Below are 25916 nucleotides of genomic sequence, written 5' to 3' on the forward strand. Positions count from 1 at the left end.
GTTCCTATAGTCACTACTTCTAGTAAAGTTGGATTAGACTTTGATTTCCATTTTCCAGTAATTGCTTTTTTGGCAGCCACCATAATTAGACTCAGCAAGGCTTGACTATGCCTAGGCAATTCTGTTTCTGTACCATAGCTTAGAAAATCTTTTCCTCAGTAACACCAGTTTGCTCACCCAGTATTTCTGACAGAGCTGTCTGCATGGAATCTTTACAGTCTGCCAACTCATTACACTGTCAGAAAATATGTTCCCAGTTACTTCTTTCTTCCCCATGACACCTCTAACATTTGCTGTCTGCCTGAGGAAAAATTATTGGGAGTCTAAGTTGGGGTGTAAAAATACCTATTTAAACACTTCCAAGCAAAGATCCTAAATCTTTTAGATTTTGTTGAATATCTGGGAGACGTTCATGTATCCCCTATTGTTTCTTTGTGAATTGCTTATCCAATCTCTCTTCCCAATCCTTTCTAACCTTTTATAGTTATCATGCAATATTTTGTATGCTGTACTAATTATTCTTTTTTAACAACAGCTTCTGTTCTAGATTCTACTAAATACTCTACCAGCGCTGGTCTTATCTTAGGACCCCCCTATTTCTTTCTCTTTGCCTATGCTCTGATATCAGACCTTGATAAGGAAGGCACTCTCTGTCCTGCAGTTCAAATAAATTTTTGGCTTCTTCCCATTCTATTACCTTTCCCTTTCTAATTATTTGCTCCCAATATTTTAATTCTTTTACCAGTTTTCTCCAATAAATTACAGCCCCCTCTTGCCTGTTGTCTGTATCCCCAATTGCAGTTATCCTTATCGGCAGAATCTCCTTTCTCCATGCTCATGTTGGCTTAGTTCTTAAAATACTTTGTTACTTTATGAATATGATATTCTGCATGGTTATTATTCTCTTCAATTATAGGTTTCTGCTTGTGCTGTCTATAAGAGTCTTGTGTACCTGTGAAATACCCCTTCAGATTGGGTAATCCCAAACTACCTTGTTCATTTGGAAGAATCAGCTTATTCTCCTTGACTGTTGCTGTCTTCCCCCTCCCAGATTAAATATTTCAGCTCTTTATTAACTGCTGTCCACAACTTCTCTTCTGGTTGATAAAAAAATATGCCTGACCTATATATAAAGCTAAAGGGACTAAAAATATTTAACTGCTTGAATCTTGCTATCCATGTCCATTTAACAGAGGTTCCAATTTCTCGGTTTTTGTTCTATCTTTTGTTTAGTCTTCTCCCGCATATCCTTAGCTGCCACACCAGAGTCCTTGTTTATCCATACTCCTAAGTACTTGATTTAATCATGTCCTCATAAATATGGATATTGCTGAACCAATTTGTGTTTGGGTACATAATTTACAGCTATTGCCTTTGTTTTAGCTTCTTTAATTTTGTATCCTGAAAAGATCTGAAACTGCCTCAAAATGTTCCACAACACTGAAATGTCCTTTTCTGGTTTTATCAGTTATATAATATCATCTGCAAATAGAGCCAGCTTTTCTTGACTACCAAATCAGTTATATTCTTGAATTTCTGAGTCTCTTATTTTTTTTGCCAATTGTTCTAAATATAGTTGCAAATAACAAAGGGGAAAAAGAGGACACCCCTGTTTGGCTCCTCTGCTCAAACAGAAATTATCAGAGAGGAATACACCCACTTTAATTTTCTCCTCCAGTTCTTCATATATTCTCCTAATCAGCCTTATAATTTTATCAGGGAATGCAAACACTTCCATTGCCCTGCTCATAAACTCCCAGTTTACTCTTTCAAATGCTTTCTGTGCATCAAGATGTACCAACAACAGTTGTATTTTCTTACATTCAGCTTCCCTCTGGATCGTCAGTGTTTTGTTGATGTTGTCAAATGTTTGCCTCCCCTCCACAAAACCACATTGATTCATGTCTTTCGATTTTTGGCATCACCTTTACCATTGTTTTAGCCATTATAGACATAAATATAGACATGTGTATAAACTGCTTCTCATGCATGTAATGCCTTATGTATTGTCTATATACTGTTTATTATCATGTGTTAGATAGCGAAGCTTTTCTCCTCGGGCCTCCACTGAAAATGGACATGTATCCAGTTGGACTAGCCCTGTTAACAAATGCAAAATAAAATAAATAAATAAACACTTTATAATCCTGGTTTAGGATTAAAGTGGACCTATATGAAGCTGGATCTGACAGGTCTTTACCGTCCTTGGGTATTACAGCCACCACCGCTTTCTTCCAGGATGTTGGTGCTTCTCCTCCTCTTAAAATAGTGTTAAACAAAACCTTCTAGATCTTTATTAGTTTTCCATATTAGCTTCCAAACGTCCACAGGAATGCCATGTATTCCAGGGGACTTTCCTGTTGATGGATTATACATCACCATTTTTATCTCATTTCCTCTCATCCTGTTAGTAATTAAGCCTCATTTAGCTCTAACCTTTGCATATTTAATTCTTCCATAAATATTTCCATTTGTACCTTTTCTTTATCTCTGTAGTTTTCTGCTTTATACAGACTTTCATAAAACATCCGAAATTTTTCTAGTACCTATACAGAATCTCTCTTTATCTTCCTTGTTATAGGCTCCCCTAAGCTTACCAACAACCCTGTCTACTTTCTTTTGCTTGAGTCATTGCACTAAAAGTTTTTGTGCTCTGGCATTATTAGCAAAAAACAGTTGGTTAACAGCGATCTTTATAAACTTATGCATGTTAAGATAATCCATTAATGTGAAGTTGTTCTGTCTCGCCTTCATTCTGTACTGATGGGTTCGGAACCGATCCTGTGTTCTGACTCGGCCATTTACTGTATCTCGAGATCTTCAACCAGCTCATGGCTCACTCCATATCCCATGATGCACTGGTGCCTTCCCCACATCTCGTTTGCTGCTGAAACAGATTGGTTGATTCTCCAGCTCTGGTTAAATGGAAAAGTTATTTATCAAATTTGTTTTCAGAAAAGTGTGCTTTTTTGAACAGATTAGCATTTACGTTGAATGCAGTGATTTGTAGTGCTTTAAACTTTGATTAGTAACGTGTGTGTGCTTTTTTCTCTGGCCATCTCATTTTAGGCCCAGATAATTCCCTATCCTTCGTTTACTTAGTGCTTTACTTTGACTGCCTTTCTTTATAATAGTTTATGTACTGTAGAGGTAGTTTTGTTTTATACATATATATAATTTTATATATATATATATATATATATATATATATATATATATATATATATGCATATACATATATATATATATCTATATAAACACATATACATACACACTAGTCTTAAGTAGAGGGCTGTTTTTCTTGTGACGTCTAGCCTATTCTATACATATTAGTCTATTGATAATGTATACAGTGTGTGTATATGACTGCTTAGTTTAGTTAAGGCAATCTTTAGCATTATTTATCTCAGTGTGTATTTTTATGTATGTTTACCCTCAAGCTAATTCGTTTGTTATTAGTGGGTAGCAGAGTCCATTGTTGAGAGAGCTCCTTTTTTCTAGTGTGTGGTTTATTTAATAGCTTGAAAGTTCACTTTGTTACAGTTGCAGTGATTGTGTTATCTTAATAATTATAAATATAGATATACTTTGTCAGATAACTCATTCAAATTAGAGAGTTATGTAGCCTGTTTTAGTTAGAGGGCTGTTCTTCCTTTGGCAGCTAGCTTAATTTAATTTGAACAATGTCTAAGCAAGGAAAAGAAGTTAAACCTTCAGGTTTCAAAAAGTACCTTAAGTGTAATCAGATGATGTCCATCACCGATTGGCATACTGACTGTGTTTATTGCTTGGGGCACTTCATTTGCAGGAATCGTGTGCAACTTGTCATTCATTTAGTTCCAGGGTTCTTCAAGAGAGAAGAACAAATTGATATTAAGAGGTTTAGTGAAATCTTCCTTTCAAGAAGCCTTGGAACAGAGAGTCAAAGCTCCCAGGAAAAGCCCGCCTCTCCTACACAAAAATCGGATAAAGCTACTAAAAGTTCTAAAAGGTTTTCATGCACTGTCTCAGAGGATTAGGAGCCATTGCAAAAGTCTGCAAAAATGTCTCCAGAAATCTCCAAATCTGGTGGGTCCGAGAGACCGTCCACCTCGGCTCCATTGGCATCGAAGCCATTGGTTTTACAAGTGAGGAGCTGGTCCCCTGTTCTGGAATCGCCATCCACCACTCTGAAGTCCCCCTTTCTACAGACTACAGCATCCTCAGCTCCCTCTTCTCGATCCTCTAGAAGCCTTTCTGACTAGGATAGGGCTCTTGAAGACACAGGCCCTGGCAAATCTCTTTCAGAACTGACCCTGAGGGCCTCGGATCTGACCAAACCTGCCCCATCGATTCTTCCTCTGACCCGAGTTGCAGTCTCGGAGCTGGAATGCTCTGAATTGATAGTGATGGAACCATTGGAGCGGAGACCTGCTCCAGGATCTTCAGCTCTGACAACCTCGATGCTCCGACGAGTCTAGGCATCGATGTTCTCCAGTCGGGTCCGGGGAGGAAATTTGGGATGAATTTTCTTTGGACCCGATCTTGCGTCTTGGGGCCTTGGCGCAGGTGTGTTCGGCTCCTACCTCTGCTTTGGAGCCATCCACCTTGGTGCCGGGGGATCTTCTTTGTCCTTTGGAGCTAGGGGCTCCTTTGGGCCAACGGGCAGGGAGCTTTCAAAGCCATGAGGAGAGCACTGTCCCCGCGGACAGCCACATTTTCAGATCCAGTCATTCCTTCCCCAAAGGCAATGGTGTCTGCCTCAGCATTACCGACTCCAGAAGGGCGTAGAGATACAGAGCTTCAGTATGCCCCTATGGGCGAACCCTGCTCTTCCGAAACCTCTCCGGAACTTCCCTGTGAAGAGGTCCCTCAGAAGAGGTTATGCAAGAGGGAAGCATTTAGACTCTCCACAGGAGTCAGCCACCTCTGACGCAGACCTTGATGACTCAGAAGGGTCCCCACGGTCACCCTCTGAAGATGTCTCCTTTGCGGGCATCTTAGAAATCCTTAAGCAGAGAGTTGGTTGGAAGCCCATCAACCTTTCTGACGAGGAGTCTGTTTACCTGAAGGCTTTTGGGTCTCACTCTTCTACCACTTGGGGGGTGTCTGCCTTTCGACGAACTCATGGAACTGGTTTGTTGAAAGGCATGGGAATCTCCAGATACAGTGGAACCTCCTATCCCCAGGAAGCCTACCAAGTTCATTACTTCTCCGGAAGACAAAGTTTTTCTGACAAAAGGGGTCCCCAGTAGATGCTGTGGTGGTGGCGGCAGCCAACAAAAAGAAGTTGTCTGAGACATCCACGTCTGTCCATCCCCCGAATAAGGATTCGCGCTCGCATGATAGACATGGAAAGTGCATGTTTTCATCAGTGACCTTTACACTCAGGTCCCTGAATTACCGTACCCATTTCACAAGGTTACAGAGAGATCTCCTTAAAGAGTTGGAGATGCTCTCCAGGGTTCAGTACCTGCAGATGTTGCAGACAAGGTATCCTCCTAACTGTCCACCTTTAATTCAGTAGGAAACTCTTCCATGTGGCTTGTCTGTTATGTGGCAGATGGAGCGAGTAGGTCAGCGGGTTCAGAAATTGCCCTTAGGGAGACACTCCTGGATGTGCTTGTGTAGTTTTGCGAAACCTTTCAAGTCATCCTTTATTAACACCCCCTTCAATGGTTCGTCCTTGTTCGGGCCTAAAGTCAAAGAAACACTATCCAGGTGTGAACAGGAAGGCAAGACTCTTTCTGCCATCGGAGTCTGTTTTTCCACACCTTCTAGACCCTATCCTAAGGGTCAAAAAGTAGGGAAAATGTGGTTTCGAAAATCCCTGAGAGTCTTTCCGGACATGTGGTGAACCTTCCTCCAGGGGCAGAGGAGGAGGTAATAATGGAAGATGCCAGTCAAGCGCCAGAGGGGGTCTGCAAAACCAGGGCGACTGAGAATCTTTCTCGGGTAGGCCCTTTCAACACTCCTGAAAGGGAGGCCCTTCTGTCCCTCTGTGGAGGCAGTCAGTCACTTATCTTTGTACCCAGATGCCTGGCTAAAAGTAAAAGACAAGTAGGTTCAAAGAATCATATCCAAGGTTACTCTGTACCCTTTTCCATGCCTGCCCCACAAATGAGAAGGATTCCAGATGTTCCACCCAGTCACAGGAATCAAGCAACCATAGAAATTCAGAAGTTGCTAGAAAAAAGTCATCCAACTGGTCCCCGCAGACCAGATAGAATCCACAACTTACTCAAGGTTCTTTTTAGTTCCAAAGAAAACAGGGAACTGGAGACCCATTTTGCATCTCAGCAGACTGAACAAATCTGTATAAAAAGTCAAAGTTCCGGATGGTTACACTGCAGTCGATACTCTCTTTTCTGGGAAATTCAGGATGCCCCTATGGGTGAACCCTGCTCTTCCGAAACCTCTCCGGAACTTCCCTGTGAATGGGGAATTGGATGTGCTCCATAGACCTCCAGGATGTGTACTACAATATAAAAATGGACAGACCATCCAGGAGTCATCTGCACTTTTGGCTGGGAGGCAGTCACCACCAATTCTGAGCTCTGCTCTTTGGTCTCACTACAGCCTCCAGAGTGTGTTCACCAAATTTATGGCAGTAGTTATGGCTCACCTGAGGCATTTAGGATTCCAGGTGTTTCCATATATAGATGACTGGCTCCTAACCGCCACTGCCAAGCATCTACTTACACAAGCGAGAGACACCCCTTTGAATCTCTGTGCTCATTTAGGGATTATGATAAACTTTGAAACATCTGCCTTATTGCCATTGCAACATATTGTTTTTATAGGCACAGAATTAGATACTTCTACAATAACGGTAAAACTTCCACCAGAAAGGATATACACCCTTCGAGCACAGGTTCTGGACCTACATTTGAAAACAAAGACTCAAGCAAAGACAATTCTCAAAGTATTGGGCACAATGGCAGCAGCTATCACTGTAATTCCCCTAGCTTGGATGCACATGAGGATCTTACAGTGGCTCATATTTACCCAGTGGTCCATACAGGAACTTCCAGTGTCACACCAGGTAATGCTAAAAGAATCTTGCAAGAAAGACGTACCTTGGTGGCTATATTCAGAACAAGTGACCTTGGGTCGACCCTTCATTCTCCCATCTCCACTAGCCACAGTGATCACTGATGCCTCCCAGATAGGGTGGGTCATCTGGGAAGGACAACCCAAGGCACATGGCAGGATCACGAGGCCCATTTGCATATCAGTGTCCTAGTGATGAGAGCAGTGCTTCTGGCATTGCAGGCATTCCAAGACTTTCTTCCACTAGGCACATTTGCAATCCTGACAGACAACATGTCAGATATTTGGTATAGAAACAAACGAGGAAGAGCCAAATCTTTTCCCTTTTGTCGAGCAGCCCTGAGAGTATGGCAGTGGGCTACTTCCTCCCAGTGCTTTCTGATAGCAATGCATATTCTTGGCAAATCCAGCGTGATAGCAAACAAACTCAGCAGAGCAATTCTGATGCCTCACGAGTGGTCCCTGAAACAAGAAGTAGCAGAAATGATTTTCCGAAACTGGGGCCAGCCTTGCTGTGACCTGTTTGCCACATCCATGAATGCAAAATGACAAAGCTACTTTTTCCTAATCCTCCCCTCCTGACGGATGCACTTGTACACAGTTGGCCCCCATGTCTCCTCTACACTTTCTGCTCTTTCCCATTGATTCCCAAAGTTCTTCAGAAAGCAAGTGGACCTTAATTCTAATAGCCCCTTACTGGCCTCGTCAGATTTGTTTCCCCTTCCTTCGGCCTCATCTTCAGGAAGATCCTTGGATTCTGGATGACCCAGTACCAGGCCTCCTGACCCATCCGTCGGGGCTCTTCACCCTTCTCTTCAGACCCTCAAGTTGACAGCTTGGCTGGTCCAGTTCCAGCTATAGCCAGGCTACACAACCTTTCATCTGCAGCGCAGCACATCCTGATTTCTTCTCACAAGTCATCTACGAGAAGACTCTTAGCAAATGGAAAAGATTTTCATTCTGGGCATTAGAGAGTCATACTGAACCTTATTCAGCACCTATTTCTTCCATCCTGGAGTTCTTGAAGTTTTTTAATGAAGGAACGGCTGCAGTTACTATTCGGGTACAGTTGGCAGCAATCTCAAGTTTTCATTTCGGAAATGAAGGACCAGATATTATGTCCCACAGACTTTCAAAGGCTTTTCTAAGAGGCAGTAATCTTTTGAGACCACCTATTAAACCCCCACTGCCACCATGGAATCTGAAATTTGTATTATTCCAAATAATTCTTCCCCCTTTTGAACCTGCATCATCATTTGACTTAAAGTTCTTGACGTGGAAGACTATTTTTCTAGTGGCTATCACCTCAGCAAGGAGGGTTTCTGAGTTGCAAGCATTATCTGTCAAACCCCATATATGTTGTTCCACAGTGACAAGGTATCATTTCGGACAAACCCGTCCTTTTTACCAAAAGTTTGCTCAGTCTTCCACTTGAATCACTCCATTGACTTGCCGGTCTTTTTCCCCCAAGTATGGCAATAAGGCAGAAAATAGGTTACGCCAACTTGATGTTCATAGACAGTTACGTTTCTATCTACACAGAACAAAAGACTTCAGACAGTCGGATCAACTATTTGTTTCTTTTTCAGACCGCAAAAAAGGTGTGCCTGTAGCAAAGACTACCCTATCCAGATGGTTATAAGAATGCATTTTGTTCACTTGTCAATCGGTAAATAAACAAGTGCCAGATGAAGTTAAAGCTCATTCTACTAGGGCTGTCTCCACATCTTCTGCATTTCATGCAAAATTGCAAATATATACAATTTGTGGGGTAGCTACGTGGTCGAGATCTAATACCTTTATCACTCATTACAAAGTAGATTTGGCCTCCAGGGACAGGGCCTCCTTTGGGTCCACTGTACTGAAGAGTGTACTCCGTGAGCCACCCAGGAAAGGTGGTGCTAGGGATGCTGTCCCATCAGTAAACAATGAAGGTGAGACAAAATAACTTCACATAGTGTTATGTACCTACCATATCGTCCCATGTGAGTTATCCATCACGCCTTCATTCTTGTGCCCCCCCTCCAACCCCCAGCCTTGGCTTCTAGACGATCCAGGAGTTACTGATTGGTGTCTTTTGGGCTCTGGCCCTCTTCTGGCTCTGTTAATAATAGAGAGTGACATATGAACATTAGTATATTAGCAAACAAGATCTCAGGAAAGCATCAGTGCATCATGGGATAGGGAGTGAGCCATGAGCTGGTTGAAGATCTCAAGCTATAGTAAATGGCTGAGTTTGGCTCCAAACCCATCAGTACAGAATGAAGGCAAGATGGACAACTCCCATGTAATGTTATGGTAGGTATATGACTTCTTTTTTTCTACTCAGCATTCTGGAATTGCTGTTTTTGTTCTCTGAGATTCCTTCTTTTGTGCAATGCTTTAACATTTGTCAGTCCCTCTAAATAATTCTTGCTTCTTCTTAACTATCTCTCTCTCTTTCTTTTATTTCTACCCTATTTAGTGTCCGGCCTTTTTTAAGTTATGTTGTCTATCAGCTCAACATTTCTGTGCATGGGATAGCTGTGAAACTTTGACATGTTATTTAGTTTACTGAACTCCATACAGAATCTAATACTCCTATTAGGTGTAAGGAATAGCACTATTGGGCTGCCTCAGTCACGCCACGACTTTTCTATCACTCCCCCTTTAAGCATCTTTTTAACTTTTTCTTACTGTTTGTCTTACTTTGGTACTCAGTAAGTAACTGACTAGTGGTAACTAACCTTCATTCCAGGCATTGTGTCTTTGTTATGCTCTATCACTTCAGTCCTGGCAGGCATTTCTGAGAATACTCATTTATTTGTTTGTTTGTTTAACTGGGATATTCTGATTGGGCAAAGCCCATTGTCAGAGGTGCCACAGAAGGAAAAGCTCCATCTAATTACAGCCTACATATTTTATATACATGTACAATTTATGGTAACCTAATTAATTGTTTGCTTTGTCTGTTACATTACTACTTGTAGAAGTTAGCACGTGTTTAAGCATTCCTGGTTTTGTACTTTGAGAAGGATTTGTCTAATTGTACTTCAGATAGAAATTCTGTGCTGTCTCCTGATGAATTTTAACTTGAAAGTTATCTACATAACTTTCTGTTTTTTCCCCCAATGGCTTTATTAAGTTAATATAATAAGATTGCACTGTATTTCTCTTTCCTTGTTGTCTAACCTTGTAGTTCACTATATTTATTCTCTCATTCACCTTGAATGATCCTTGCCATTTCCCCAGAAATGTGTTCTTGTGGAGGGCACTAATATTCATACCCTGATAATCCTGGGCTGTATTTTCTTAAGTTAGACATTCTTAACCAGATATTACAAAATGTATATCATTACTAAATAATTTAGAGTCTACTAAGTCACAAATTAATAATCATCACTCTTAATTACATTATTTAGTAATCATATATATTTTATAATATCTGGTTGTTTATCTAGGAGAAAGTAAAACGGAGCATTTACCGAGCGTGATGACGTCACTGTGCATGTGCAAAGGCGCTGCAATGACGAACACACTTCTCTCATTTTTAACATTTTTAACTTTTGGAAATGGAACAACATAACGATGGTGCAATATAAGTATATCTTGAGTAGGTTACACTCGTTGGACAAGCTTAACAGTCGAATATGTGGTGGGAAGAAGTTGAGTTTCAAGATGCAATATAGAGGAAGGGACTGATGTTTTTAAAAGAGGGTGTGTATAAAGCAAATTGATTGACTGGGAGTGGTCTGTCAAGTTAATGAGGTATACAGGGAGAGCTTTAAAAACCTCTCTGTGTTTTTATATTTGTATATGGTCTGAAGAAGCCACGGCATAGCTCTCAACCTTCCATCTCCAAAATGAGGAACACTTGCCTTTATAAAATGTGCAAAATGTGGAACACATAGTAATGGCTTACTAACAACTTCAGCTAGGAAGGTCATAGGATGGTTAAAATATACTGGTTTTACTGATAAAGAAGATCCTTTAATGAATTAATATGATTTCTATTTACCATGGATTTCACTTAAAAAAAAAAAAATCCTAACACTGAATGTGTGACAGACTCTTTCAATGTGGTACTTTGAGGAACTTCGAGGAACATGAACTTTTTAAGACCTGAAATGAGGTGCGTTCCTCGTAATGAGGTACACTTGAGAGCTATGAGTCACGGATAGTGGTGAAAGCACTTACCGAATATTAAAGTTCTTGGTTTATTTTATGTGGTCTGGAGCTATACTTCGTACAACTGCTACCATATTCTTTTTTGCTGCTATCTTTGCTTGTTTGGTGGAACAGTTTACGATGTCCTTCAAGAATGCAACTGCAGTCATAACATATGGGTTGTCCTGCCTCAGGCAGCCCTCGGTCGGCCGGATTCCAAAGTCTGGGTCTGGCGTCGGCTGGTGTCGCCTCCTCTCCGACGTCAGAACGGCTGGAGTATAAAGGCATCGGCCACCGCCATCTTCTTCAGTCTTTCTTGCCGCGCGGTGCCCGAAGCAGAAGCAGTTCGCAAGTGCCGGTCGGTCAGCTCCTGTGTTTTCAGTACCGAAGTCATCTAAAGCCAAGCACCCGTTGGGGAACATTTTTTCTTGCCTCAGCCAATGTCAGAACAAATTGAGAAAGTTAATAATTGTTTGTCTTGTGGTAAACAAATACCTCATAAGGACTTCCGTTCTTATTGCCTCCCTTGCCTGGGCCCAGACCACGACGTCTCGGCCTGTGCTGCCTGTACTTGCTTTAATAATTTTCCGAAGACTTTTTCGGTGAATCTTTCGCTTATATCATGCCGTCGGAACAACCGACATCTCAATCTACCAAAAAACGAAAGGACCGGGACCGACATCCTCGGCCCGCGTCCTCCACCGATACTCTTCCTAAACCCTCCGCGAGTGCTTCGGTCCCTTCGGATGCGGTAATTCAACCGCTCCGGGCCGACGACACAGCGGTAACACGTGCTTCGGTCTCGGAGTCTACACCGGTGCCGGTTGTTGATTTTCCTCCAGAAACCGAAGTTCTGGGTCTACCCGACACCATTCCTGTGGACAAGGTTACTCCTGCACGTGGGGCAGCTAGGCCTCCTGTATCCATGTCCATCAAGGCCTTTGCACGTGCTAAGGCCACCAGCCAGGCCAAGGCCCATCCTAAACCTACTGCCCAGGCCCCTTCTTCTGATAAACAGATCATGTCTCTTGCTGCAGATCTTATTTCTCTTATCAGGGGGTCTCACCCTCATCCAGACAGAGGTTCTCAGCCTGCAGAGAAAAGGCCCAGACCTGAGCAGGCCGACAACCTCTCTTCAGATGAAGCCTCTGGGGATTCTGAGCATTCAGATACCCAAGAAGAATCCTTCCAAGCCTATGAGGACTCTGATGCTGAGGAATCAATTCCCTCTGCCTCTCCTCCAGAGGATTTTTCGTTCGGTGAAGTCCTACTCTCTATGAGGGAGCATTTTAAATGGCAGGGTCAGGAATTCTCTGATTCCAGGAAAAGACTACGTACCTTCCTCAAGCTTCCCCAGCACAGACCTCTAGCTATCCCTCCAGTTATGGATGTCCTGGATGATGTTTTCTCTGACTCCAGTGCTAACCCTGATTCTCTCCCTCCTGCTCCTGTCAAGCCAGACAGATATTATAGGGTCCCTGACACCCACAAACATCTCTTTAAGGCCCATTCTGTGGATCTAGAAACCATTTCACAGGGCCCCAAGGGAGTGGCTACTTCCACAGCTAAGAATCCACTGCCGGCGGATAGGGAAGCTAGGTCCCTGGAGAGATGGGGTAAAAAAGTTTATACCTCTACCACCTTGGCCGTGAGGTCACTTAACTGCCTTTTTCATATGTTTCAGTACCAGGATTTTTTACTGGATGATTTACAGAAAAAGATAGCCTCTCCTTAGCCTATTGATAGAAAGGCATTGCAGTATCTAGTACATAACACTCAGCAGGTTAGCAATCATTTTCTTCAGTGTGGTTATGATGCATTGGAGGCTTCATGTAGGGCAGCTATGACTGGGGCTGTTATCGAGACATGCTTGGTTAAAAGAACAGCCACTGCCAGACCATGTTAAAGTAAAGTTACTTGATGCACCTCTGGAAAAACAGAAGCTTTTTGGTGCTAATGCACAAGATGTGTTGAAGTCCATTGAGGAAAAAGCTAAATCAGTACAGACAGTCAAAGATTTCCTCCAGGTTCAGCCACCCAGATTCAGCAGGAATTGTCCTTCAAAGAATTGGTCCTTTCCAGCCACTGACAACTTTCAAAGGGGAAAAACAGGCGTGCCGAGGTAGAGGGCAATACCGGGGCTCCTACAGGGGCCGCCAATGGCAACCACCAAATCAAAGAAGTGGCAGGCAGTCCAGCTGCACCACAAGGACAACCACAATGACTTGACTTTCATACCGCCTACAAAGGTTCAAAGAGAAGCACCTTTGGGCGGAAAATTATCCTTATTCTCAAAAAACTGGCATATCTTAACCAAGGACAAATGGATTCTGGATTTAATAGACAAAGGTTACAGATTCCACTTCCATACTTTACCAATAAGACAAGACATGCCAAACTTGCCACTTCATCAAAGGGCAGAGGCACTCATTCAAGTTTCAAAGCTGTTAAATATAAAGGCAATAGAAAAGGTCCCTCCACCGGAACAAGGACAGGGATTTTATTCAAGACTGTTCCTTGTTCCAAGAAAGGAAAACAAATGGAGGCCTATACTGGACTTGTCTACTCTAAATATTTATCTCATTGTGCCAAAGTTCAAAATGCTGACGTTGCAGCAACTCCTTCCCATGCTGGGCAAGGGGTCTTGGCTGGTCACTCTGGACCTCAAGGAGGCATACCTGCATGTCCCAATCAGACAAAGCTGCAGAAGATACCTCAGATTTCTTGCAGGGACAGAGCATTATCAATTCTCAGCATTGCCGTTTTGCTTATCTACTGCGCCCAGAGTGTTCACGAAATGCCTGGCATCAGTAGTGGCACACTGCAGACTCCAGGAGATTCAAATATACCCCTACCTGGACGACTGCCTCATACAAGCAGACAACAAACAAACCTTGATAGCAAACTTGGACTATGTCATTCAATTACTACAGGCCTTGGGATACACAGTCAACATTCAGAAATCAAGACTTCTGCCATCCCAACAGATTATTTTCCTAGGAGCCAAACTGGACACAAAAACACAAATGGCTTATCTCACAGAGGAAAAACAACAGCACTTACCAGAGTACTTCAAAGGCCTAGCAAAGCTCTCCCAGCTGACTGCAAGGAAAATCCTGCAGGCCCTGGGGTTCATGGTATCTTGCATTCTTCTGATACCTTTGGCAAGACTTCATATGAGAAAGCTGCAATAGTACTTAAAAAGCTTATGTTCCCAACACAGCCAAAGCCTAGAGGACGTAATCCCACTAATTCCATGTCTACAAAGAGAATTTTTGTGGTGGGCTCAAACAAGTCAGTTAAACAAAGGCATGTCTTTCAACAAACCTCAAGCAGGTCAAATGATTACAACAGACGCCTCAGACCATGGATGGGGCGACATGGAGGGCAGATGCATTCAAGGTCAATGGACACCAAGGGAAAGGCATCTGCACATAAACCAAAAAGAGATGTTGGCAATGATACATGCAATCGAGTCTTTCGAAAAATCAATTCAACAAGGACATTTGCTAATAAGGACAGACAACACCACTGTTATGTGGTATATAAACAAGCAGGGAGGCACTCATTCTTATCCCCTCTGCAGACTAACAATGATTCTCTGGGAAAAATCCCTAAGTCTGAAGATACATCTGCAATCCCAGTTTGTGCCAGGCAAGGACAATGTACTGGCGGACAAGCTGAGCAGAAATTTCTTGGATCCACACGCACGAATGGATGCTGCATCCTCACATTTTCTCACAAATAACAAGGACATGGGGAAGACCGGACATAGATCTCTTTGCTTCTCACATGAATCATCACCTGGAAAAGTTCTGTACAAGGGACCCCACCATCCTCTAGCCTGGAAAACGGATGCTCTCTCCTTCAGCTGGAATTCCCTAACAATTTATGCATTCCCTCCTCTACCACTGCTGACCAAGGTGATACTGAAGATCAAAGCAGAACAACCAACAGGCATTTTGATAGCTCCAGACTGGCCAAGGCAGCACTGGTACCCATTGCTGTTGAGCATAACTCGAACCAAACCGTGGCCTCTGCCTCTAACACAACATGATTACAGGACTGTTCATCAAAATCTGAAAACATTGCATCTGACAGCCTGGAGGTTACCATAACTCCTTCCGATATCTCTCTTTCCAAAAAAGTTCAAGAGATCTTACTGGAAGCACGCAGACCTTCCACCAGAAAAACATATTAAGCCAAGTGGAAGAGATTCATCATCTGGAATGCTAACAGGTGTCAGGATACAACAGTATTGAGTATACCTCAGATATTGGAATACTTGGCAGAAATGATTCATACTGGTCTCTCATATTCTTCCATAAAGATTCATGTCAGCAATCTCAGCAAAATACAATTGTGATCCACCTGTGTTTTCGCATCCTTTGCTAAGACAGTTCCTAAGAGGGTAAAGAATATCAAACCTCCCAGGAAACCTCCAGTACCTGCATGGGACCTCAATTTCGTCTTGGAAAAATTAACTCTTCCTCCCTTTGAACCAGCAGCAACTTCAGAAATGCAATTTCTCTCATGGAAAACGGTTTTCCTATTGGCAATCACATCAGCAAGAAGAGTCTCGGAGATACAGGCACTCATGGCAGTACCTCCTTTTCTCATTTTTCATCAGGACAGAGTCTCTAAGAACCAATCCTTCATTCATGCCAAAAGTAATTTCCAGGGTGTCTCTAAATCAAGCCATTCACCTGCCTACTTTCTTCCCCAATTCTCAAAACAGGGGGGAAGCACTGCTGCATACTTTGGACATACACAGGCAACTACGCTACTACTTGGACAGAACTAAGGCCACCAGAAAGTTTGACCAACTGCTTGTAGCCTATGCTGCTGGAGTACAAGGAAAAGCAATCTCCAAACAAACAATTTCCAAATGGATTGGACACTTCATCAGATTCTGCTATTCTTTTCATGGAAAAAGTGTGCCAGCCAATATTAGGCCACACTCCACCAGAGCTATAGCCACATCCACAGCTTTCCTAAGAGGAGTGGCTACAAAGGACATTCTAGAGGCTGCTACATGGTCTCCGTGCATACATTTACCAAGCACTACAACCTGCCTTTATACTCCAGATCCCGAGCAGGCTTTGCTTCGGCAGTCCTGCAGGGCATTTTAGCTACACCATCACTTTCTTAGTTCCATCCACCCCCAGCTTGGCTATGGTATTCAACCCATATGTTATGACTGCAGTTGCATTCTTGAAGGACGTAGTACAGTTTTGTACCTACCATAAATGTAGATGTCCGATAGATATGCAACTGCAGTCAGATTTTCCCACCCTCCTACCCCTCTGCAACCTTCTTTATGGGTCCACTCAGCCTATTCCTATTAGCTGGGGGTATCTCCTATGGTGTATCTGTTTATTACTGTTGTGCATGTCTGGAATTGTTTATCCATTCACCAAATTTAGCCTTTATAGGAGAGCACCTGGCATCTGGGGAAAGAAACACTGAAGAAGATGGCGTCGGCCGATGCCTTTATACTCCAGCCGTTCTGACGTCGGAGAGGAGGCGACACCAGCCGACGCCGGACCCAGACTTTGGAATACGGCCGACCGAGGGCTGCCTGAGGCAGGACAACCCATATGTTATGACTGCAGTTGCATATCTATCGGACATCTACATTTATGGTAGGTACAAAACTGTACTTTTACCAGCTGGTTGTTTGCCTGTTACTTGTTACTCAAAATATAAATCAAATTATATCTTCTTGTCTAGAAGTTATCCATTTCTTCCTACAAACAATGAAAAATATTAGTAAAAAATAAAATGTAAATTCAAATAAAGCTTCTCTTACCAGGCAATTGCATAGTCTATTACAAACCAAGAGAGGATTGTTAAGGTAAGCTGTGTCATTAACTATAAGCATTCTACTACAGTTTTCTTGTATTACTAGGCAAAGCTGTTTTACATTTGTGTACTTTTAGAATTTGTAGCATTTTCATATTGCTGTTCACTTTCAAATGTGTTTAAGAAATGCATCTGGGCTTTTTCCAGTTTGTCTGCATTAAAAGTCAAATTATAACCAATCTGTAAGCCAAGGGGGGTAGGTTATTTTGAGCACACAAAACGAAACTGGCTAAGCCTGAAGTGGCCCACAAGGGCAGCTAGCCGAGTACTTACCTATGAACCTTAAATTATAAAATAGTATGGCTTGCACTTCAAAGGTTATCCACCTCTAGCCAAAAGTTATTTCTTAGGATTGTCACAGTCTGTGTAATCCATCCCTTCCATGTCTGTATACAATTATAATGCCTTCTTTCAGCTAGTGTGACAGGATTTTCACCCATTCCCAGTTTTTTTGAGTGATGTATGGTTCAAAAAAATCACCAAGTAGGATTCCAAGCCACCCTGTTTGCTCAGTATCTTTATGTCAAGCACTTATCTGGAGGTAGTAATTACATTATAGCTTGTCCAACCAAATGCTGCTGCTGTTGTACTGACTTGTGGTTGCTGTCCATCTTAATAGTTCCTACATGGTTGGGTGACATCAGGACACATGGCAGAAACAGCAGCAGAAGCAAGTCATGGCAGTAAGTACCCAGAAACCAACAGCAAAACGTGTCCGGGGAAACTGTAACTCCTCCACAAATAAATGCTGTCAGCTTTAGAGGGAAGCATTAGTCCGAATAGGTTATTTACTTGTTAATAGTGGCATTGTGAGGTATGGTAAATTGGCAGGTCACTAACCAAACTACCTGTGCACACATCACCAATGTAAGTCTAAAAGGACCCTTGAAGCGTGTACATATATATATATATATATATATATATATATATGTGGGTCTACTGCTTTTCGTCGAATTACATTTGGTCGAAAATGATTTCAGGCAGTTTACATCACCAAAAGTGCATTTCACTCAAAACCCATTTGGTCGAAAATGGAATATAGCCCCTTCCGCACTGCAGTGCGACCCTGGAGTGAGAATATAAAGTTAGGGGGGTGGGAGGCACAGCCCCCCCAGATAATTGCAGTGTATTCACTATTATATACTTGTGTATCCATTAAAAATACATTAAACCTATAACGTCACTGAAAACTAGTTGCAAAATGTGGGCACCCCCCCACCTTTATTTTCTCACTCCAGGGTCGCACTGCAGTGGGGCAAGGGCTATTTTCCATTTTCGACCAAATGAGCTTTCAATCAAATGAGCTTTCAGTGAAGTGGGCTGCCTGAAATCATTTTCGACCAAATGTAATTCGACCAAAAGTAGTATATATATATATATATATATATATATATATATATATATATATATATATATATATATATATATATACAGGTTTATTTCTCCAGAAAGAAACAAAAATAGCCCACCTTGAGTCCAGAAAAACTATTTGCAATATTAACGGTATTGCTCATAATAACTTGAAAGCAATTTTTCAGTCCTTAGAAGTTTCTCCACCAGCTTTGTATTGCACAATCTGTCTTGTGTAACCCTCTGAACAAGCAGATTGTATGTACTACTCCACAGATCAACACAAAAACGAAGAACCTTGTCAAAACACCAACTGGTAGTCCAAAATCAGGATACAAAGATTGCGAACCAAGTACTGAAGAAAAGTTTGTTTTATTTTTTAAAAGCTTCACCAGAACAGCGTTAAAAACACAAAGCACATCCAGTATGTCGTATGTCAAGCGCTTTCACCCAGGCACTCCCAGGCTTTTTCAAGACATTTGTTACATACTTTGGTAGGTTCTTTTATACTGCCCTTACCAAACACTAAATTCAATTAACATCCAATTATTCCATTATTAAATTTGTAATTAAAGGGGTGGGCTCACTTGTAACATTGCCATATAACTGATGGTGTTTTGTTTTACAACAGAGTTTATATGTACAACTCCTTAATCTACTCTACCCAAATACAATACAAACAATGTCTATTGGAAATATATAAAAAAATATATAAAAATGTAGACATTTAAAAAATTAAATATTAAAATATTGAATATTAAAAGTATCTGTAAAACTACTAAACCTACTAGCAACTACCAATAAATATTACACAACTTTACAACTTCTTCAGTGTTTCTTACTTGACTACTGCAGAGATACTTAAAAGACTAAAACATTATGGTTGGTACACAGTTATTTAAATCATCCCACATCTTGTAAGTATTGGTCAACAGTACTTCGCAAACATCATATACTTACTCTCCAAAAACAATTTGACTTCACACACACCTTCTTAAATGTTGTCAAATATTGTAAATTATTGTAAAATAACTCTCTAAAACACTGAGGCTTTACACACCTCTTGTTGCATACTGTCAAATATTGTAAATAACATGGAACTGGCACATAACACACATAATCCTTTGTAGTATTACTTGTTATACCTTTCTATTACAATTTTGCTCTTCTGATTTTCAATAAGCTAGCAATACTAATAGCTCCATTAAGGCCAGGGGGTTTCGCTGCTTCTAATTTCACCTGCCAGAGCAGTTCCTTATACTCTAAGGAGGTTTCCCAGTCTCCTCCTCCTAGGGTTAATGTCTACTTGTTCTAAAACTAAGAACCTCAGCTCCATTTGGTCACAAGTCAATGAGTGTTTAAAGAATGCGTTCGTCTCTTTCCCTTTACTGATCTCAGAAGATGCTGATATTCTTTTTGCCAGCGTCCTCTCCGTTTTGCCTATGTAAAAACACTGGCAATACTGACACAGACCAAGGTAGACCACCCCCTTGGTTTTACAATTAAAATACCCTGGAGATTTTATGTAGGTCCTTCTAGAATTTAAATAAAAACCTTTTTTATTAATAATGTTGGGGCACTGCTTACAAGTGTTGCATTTAAATGTTCCAGTCCTTCGGTTTGCCCTGTTTTGTCCTACCCCATAGTTGGTCTCAAGCAATTCCTTCAAATTCTTATTTCTTCTTCTAATAAATTGAGGTTTGTCACCAAGCATTTGCTTGAATTCCTCATTCATGGTCACTATCGGCCAATATTTACCAACAGCTCTTTCTATTGATAGACTTTCATTACAATTTGTGTGAACAAAAAGACACCCTTGCTCTTTTAATTTGTTGTCTGTTCTACTATGCTCATACCTACGTTCTTCTCCCAGTAAAGGGAAATATTTGTCCAACCTCTGGTTTGCGACCTCTGAAATCACTGCATCTATTAGTTGTGTAGGGTACCCCCTCTCCTCGAACAATGTTTTCAAAAATAAACTTTCATCCTTAAACAAAGTCTCTTCACTGCACATTCTGGCCACTCTAATTAGTTGCCCTTTGATGATCCCCTTCCTTTGAAATAAAGGGTGGTTGCTATTATAATGCAAAAACATATTTGAATAACTGTCCTTTCTATGTATACAAGACATAAAACATTCCTTTTCAATATTTTTGCGTAAATTCACATCAAGGTATTGCAAGCTGTCTGCACTAATGTTGTATGTAAATTTCAAAAAATCTGTGCTACCATTAATGTGCCTAATAAATTGTTCCAGTTCCTCCATGTTGCCCTTCCAAAATATACAGATGTCATCCAAATAACGTTGGTAGTGAACGGATTAGAGATCACGTTTATAATACACGTACTGGTAACTTGTGCAATGCGTTAGCGAAACACACCAGTACGCTAGGTTTTACACATAAATTTAGTTTCATGGTGATACAAGAGGTTGAACTAAATCCACGGGGTGGTGATATTATCCGTAACACAGAGGAATGCGAAGTGAAATGGATAATCAGACTCAGGGCAGATGTTAAGCCTGGTCTGAATGACAAGGTTTCGCTTCGACCAGTTTTACTGAACAAAAGGTAGATTTTAAGATGAAATGTTTTTGCTTAATATGTTCTTAGTTTTATGTGTATTTATATCTGTAGTTACAGAGACTTGCTTTCACTTGATAGATTGTGTGTATTAGTTACCTGTATACCAGGTTTGCAGGATGTGATGTCAGAGTTTTTCAGCCTATAGTAACTCATTAGTTACTTTTTAAATTGTGTGTTAATTAATCATTCACTAGTCTGATGAAGCCAGTCGGTGAAAGCGCTTACTACTTTGTTACTTTTATGCACTATTAAAGTTCCTGTATGCTGGACTATATTCCGTTGAATTGATTCATTGGAAATACTGAATTTGTTTGGAGAATTTTGAGCATCACTCGTCTTCTTTGTCGAGTTGTGGACTTCTGTTATAGTTCAATTCAGAGGTATTTTTTGGTATCCTGGTTATACCTCTGATTTCTAAGCCATGGTTTACCACTGTGTCTTTTATCTTGGTACTTTATGAAAAAGTAATAAGTATACTCATATGAAGTCACATAAAATGTCACACACAAGTCTTCAAATCTGAAATTAAATAATGTACAGCATGATAAAAAGTGTTCCACTTGTTTGAAAAACAAGGTGAAAAATGTAGAAGTGATCATGACTACACACACACATATGTGACTGATACATAAACAGTGAAATGTTTAAAAAACATACCTACTTATTCCTCCCCCAATCAGTTTACTCAACTCCAGATCCTAACCTACACTAATTAAACAATAATGTATATTTAATATGAAGGGCAATTTGGCTCTGGCATTGTCCCTTCTGCTGCTTGCCATGGCTGATGTCACCAGGCTCTCCTCATGGTTTCCCTCTAAATATCTGCTTTTCCTGTTGAAGAGCACTGTTTTTCTGTAATTGTTTTTGTGGGTGTATGCTGGAGCGGCGTGGTGTGCATGATGTGTTTATTTGCTTTTGTTTACTGAGGAAGTATAGATGGGTGAAAAGGTTTCTCAGCATAGGCCCAGGAAGAAAAGTAATGTAATTTCTGTTGTATGGTATATATTAGCACATGTAAATATAAAGAAAGGCACACATGATGTGTACATAAAGAAGAAAGAATTTATGTAATCTAACCAACTTTCATTGGTTATCTTTGATGTTTATGTCAAGGCATGAGACATATTTGATTACTTTAACTGTACAGAAAAATACAAAATAAAAACTAATAAGAGTATGCAAGGTAGTGCATATTTTAGATACCTGTGTGCCTAATTGAGTCACATGTTCATAGGTAGGTACTAGGCTATCTGCCCAAAGGCATTTACAAGCCTAGCCAGAGTATGTCGGCTTTCACCACCCCATTGATTAATTAACTGATCCTCTGTCAAGCAGAGCCAATGAAGTGATCCCAGGGGTGTATTTTCTGTTACCCATCCACTCGTCAAGGTTTCTCTTGAAGAGTGTTAGTGAGTGACTCTGCCTGATGTAATTTGGAATTTTGTTCCAAAGCATGGGTAGTCTCTGTGACGGGAATCTATCCCTCCAGCATGTTCTATTTATTGTTGTAGCGAGGTTTAGCTCACTAGAGCGCGTGGCTCGTAGTGACTTGGATTACTTTAGGTGGAGCATGTCCATCAATTCTGAGTTGGACATGGATTTGTAAGTCAGGCAGAGATCACCTCCGAGTAAGTGATATGCCACTGAGTACAGCCGGCGTTTTTCAGTTGGGCTGCATAGGACATATGTTTGAGACCAGTAATCCTCTTGCTGAGGTACTTTTGTGGTCTTTCCAGCTGTTGGAAGTGTCTTGTGAGGTACATCCCAAATGGGGCATTGTACTCTATGATGGGTCTAATGAGTGACGAGTAGAGGGGCACTATAACCTCTTTATTTCTAGATGCGAACCCTTTAGTAATTAGATGGGCCACATAGAAGGATTTACTAACTACTTTGGCAATATGATTGTCAAAGGAGAGATTACTATCTACCTGGGTCCCCAGATCTCTTATTACCTCTTCTGTATTAAAGGGGCTGCCACCTATGTGGTAATTCGTGGGTGTTTTGTTTTTCCCAAACGGGATGACTATGCATTTTTTGGCATTTTAGCTTGAGGCCATGACTTTGACCCCAGGTGTCCATCTCAGTAAGGCCCTTTTGGAGGATGTCCATGTCATCCGGAGAGTCAATTATGGCTCCCAGTTTGCAGTCATCAGCGAACTTGATTAGCCATAGTCCTCCTGTGTTTGCCTGTACTTCTGAGAAGTATTTGTCGAACAGTAGGGGACCCAGGACCAAGCCTTGCAGGGCACCACTTGTGACTGGTTGACTCGGACCTGGAGCCCACTATTTGTACCGTGTGATTTCTGTCTGTAAGCCAGTTGGCAACCCATCTCGTGATGTAGGGTTTATGTTCAGGCTGGTGAGTTTTTCTGTAATACCCATGTAGGGAATGGTGTCTAAAGCCTTGGCGAGGTCATGGTAGGCTGTGTCAACCACCTTTCCCTTGTCTATGGCCTTGGTGACTGTCTCGAAGAAGTCAGTCAGGTTTAGTAGGCATGATCTGTGGGTCTGGTCAAGTCTTTGGAGGTTCCCAATATCTTTGTTAATGAGTTCTATGATGATGCGCTCCATAGCCTTGCATACCAGGCTAGTCAAGCTTATGGAGCAGTAGTTACCATGGTCAGTTGTGGCCCCTCCTTTATGGAGAGGAATAACCGTTGCTGTGTGCCATTCTGTGGGCACATAGCCTGTGGAGAGGCTGAGGTTGAACAGCGTGTTTAGGTGGGGGGTTAGTTTGTTCTGTAGTTCATGCAAGACGCAGCTTGAGACACCATCTGGTCCCATTGACGCTGTGTTTTTGGCTTTTGAAAGGGCTGTTTTCACCTGTGCATCTGTGATTTTCTGGGACACTACACTTTTCCGGTATTATAGTGGGCCCTTTTGGAGGTGAGAGGGGGGTGAAGTTTGCACTGAATCTATTTGCCAGGATGTTTGCAATATCAGTAGGTTCAATATATTTTGTGCTATTTTACACTAGTTCAGTGCATATCTGCGAGTTGACACTTAGATTCTTAACATAGCTAAAGAAGGCTTTGTGGTTATCTTTTGAATCCTTGGCTATTTTTCTTTCAAAGTTAGCCTTGGATGATTTCATGAGGGACCTCAGTTTCTTAATAATACTGATCAGGGATGTCTTTCCTTCTTGGGATTTGCTTTTTTTCTGAACTAGTTTCCTCCTCCTATTGTATAGCCTGTTTATTGCAGGGGTCCACCAAACTGGTTTCCTTCTCTTAGAGGAGTGAGTCTTGGTTTTGTTAGGGATGGCACAATCCATGCATCCTTGTAGGTGCTCATAGAGTGCATTTGTAAAGGTTTCTGAATCTTGGGCAGCGTTATCCTTTAGCGTGGGGGCTGTGAAACTTACCACCTGTGTCTTAAGTAAGGTGAAGTTTGCTTTAGAAAAGATTTTTACTGTGGTTTCCTTAGTTGGGGGTGGTGGCGGGGTGTGGACATCCAGAGTGATTAGTTTATGGTTTGATCTAACCAGTGACGGGTTGACCTCCAGTGTGGAACACCTGTCGCCCATGTTGGTGATGACCAGGTCCAGCATGTTTTCACCTCTGGTAGGGGAGTTTACCAGCTGATCCAGTGCATTTGAGTTGATGAATTCCAGGAAGTGCCTGGCTTGGGAATTTGTACTCGAGTAGTTTTCCCAGTGAATGGTAGGGTAATTGACATCGCCCAATATCAGGGTGTTTGGCAGGACATTCATGTTTTCCAGTGTCTCCAGAAAGGTGAAGTGGTGGTCTTGGGTCATGGAGGGTGATCTGTAGCAGGCCACAATTTGCATTGCAGATTTGCCCGATGTTAGTTGCACATGGATGATCTCAGAGATATCATGTTGCGCCACTAACCTGGAGATGTAGCTATCCTTGATGAATATGGATACACCCCCTCCTATTGTGTTTTGGTCCGTGTTTTGTGGCCGAAACGTCTGGTATGAGTTGTAGCCCAGTAGTGCTGGGGTGCTCTCTAGATCCTTGAACCAGGTTTCAGTTACTGCACAGATGTCAACGTTCTCCATACTAAGGAGTGCTTCGAGTGCATGCATTTTGAGATTTAAACTCCTGGCATTGAGTAGCATAACCCTCAGCTTTTTGTTAATTGTGCTGTTTACGGAGGAGGAGGAGGAGATGGAGAGGATGGGTGGGTATTTGTTGATGAGGAAAAGTCATGCAATATGATAAGGGATTAGAAACTGCCTTATTCAGTGCTTTGGGATCCCCGAGGTAGTTTAATAATTTAGTGTGTAAATACCACCCTAGGTCTCCACTGAATAGAGGCCACTAGCCTACTGGTGCTAACCAGGTCAACAAAGGTTAAGTAAATAAAAAATCAAAATTCCTAGGGATTGAGTGATTCTCACCAGAAGGGCTAATTATCTAATTTCAGTCTGTCAGTTTGATGGCAAGACTGTCCAGTTCAGCGATGAGGTAAAACTGCAGAGAGGAATAACTGATTAGCAGCCAATACTATGTCTGTGAATTAAGCACTGCGCTGTTGGACCCAAACACGCCAGTGTTCTCCCTACCATCCCATGCACTGGAATAGCACAAGCTCCTCCCAACACATGCACATGGACATACACACAGACATACACTCATGCAGCTACAAACGTATGCAGGAATACACACACACAGACGCAAAACCATTTACGTACTTTTTTTGTTTGGAAAACCATTTATTTACACACTTCCTCACACTTTCCCCCAACACATATACAGACTGCTTCTCCGTGTTTGCCTTCTTTAGTGCAACCACTCTCATGTCCATGTAGCTACATTAGTACGCTTTCACAAATGGACATTTGCCCCCCCACACTCAAGTAAATGGATAGCTCCAATGTACCTACCTGTACTTGCACTGTGAGCCTCAAGCCTGTACATAGAGGTGAATGGGTGTGTCACATCTTTTGAAGGCATATACTTTTTC

At 41.7% G+C, this 25916-nt stretch overlaps 1 protein-coding gene across 1 annotated transcript in view; it reads left to right on the forward strand.

The window, feature by feature from the left end:
• Positions 1-25916, forward strand: part of OSBPL1A (oxysterol binding protein like 1A) — a gene marked incomplete in the record, with an annotated part of 2690541 nt that overhangs the window by 633638 nt on the left and 2030987 nt on the right.

The sequence above is a fragment of the Protopterus annectens genome, chromosome 3.part0 (genome assembly GCF_019279795.1).
Source record: "Protopterus annectens isolate FY-2018-M chromosome 3.part0, PAN1.0, whole genome shotgun sequence".
NCBI lineage: Eukaryota > Metazoa > Chordata > Ceratodontiformes > Protopteridae > Protopterus > Protopterus annectens.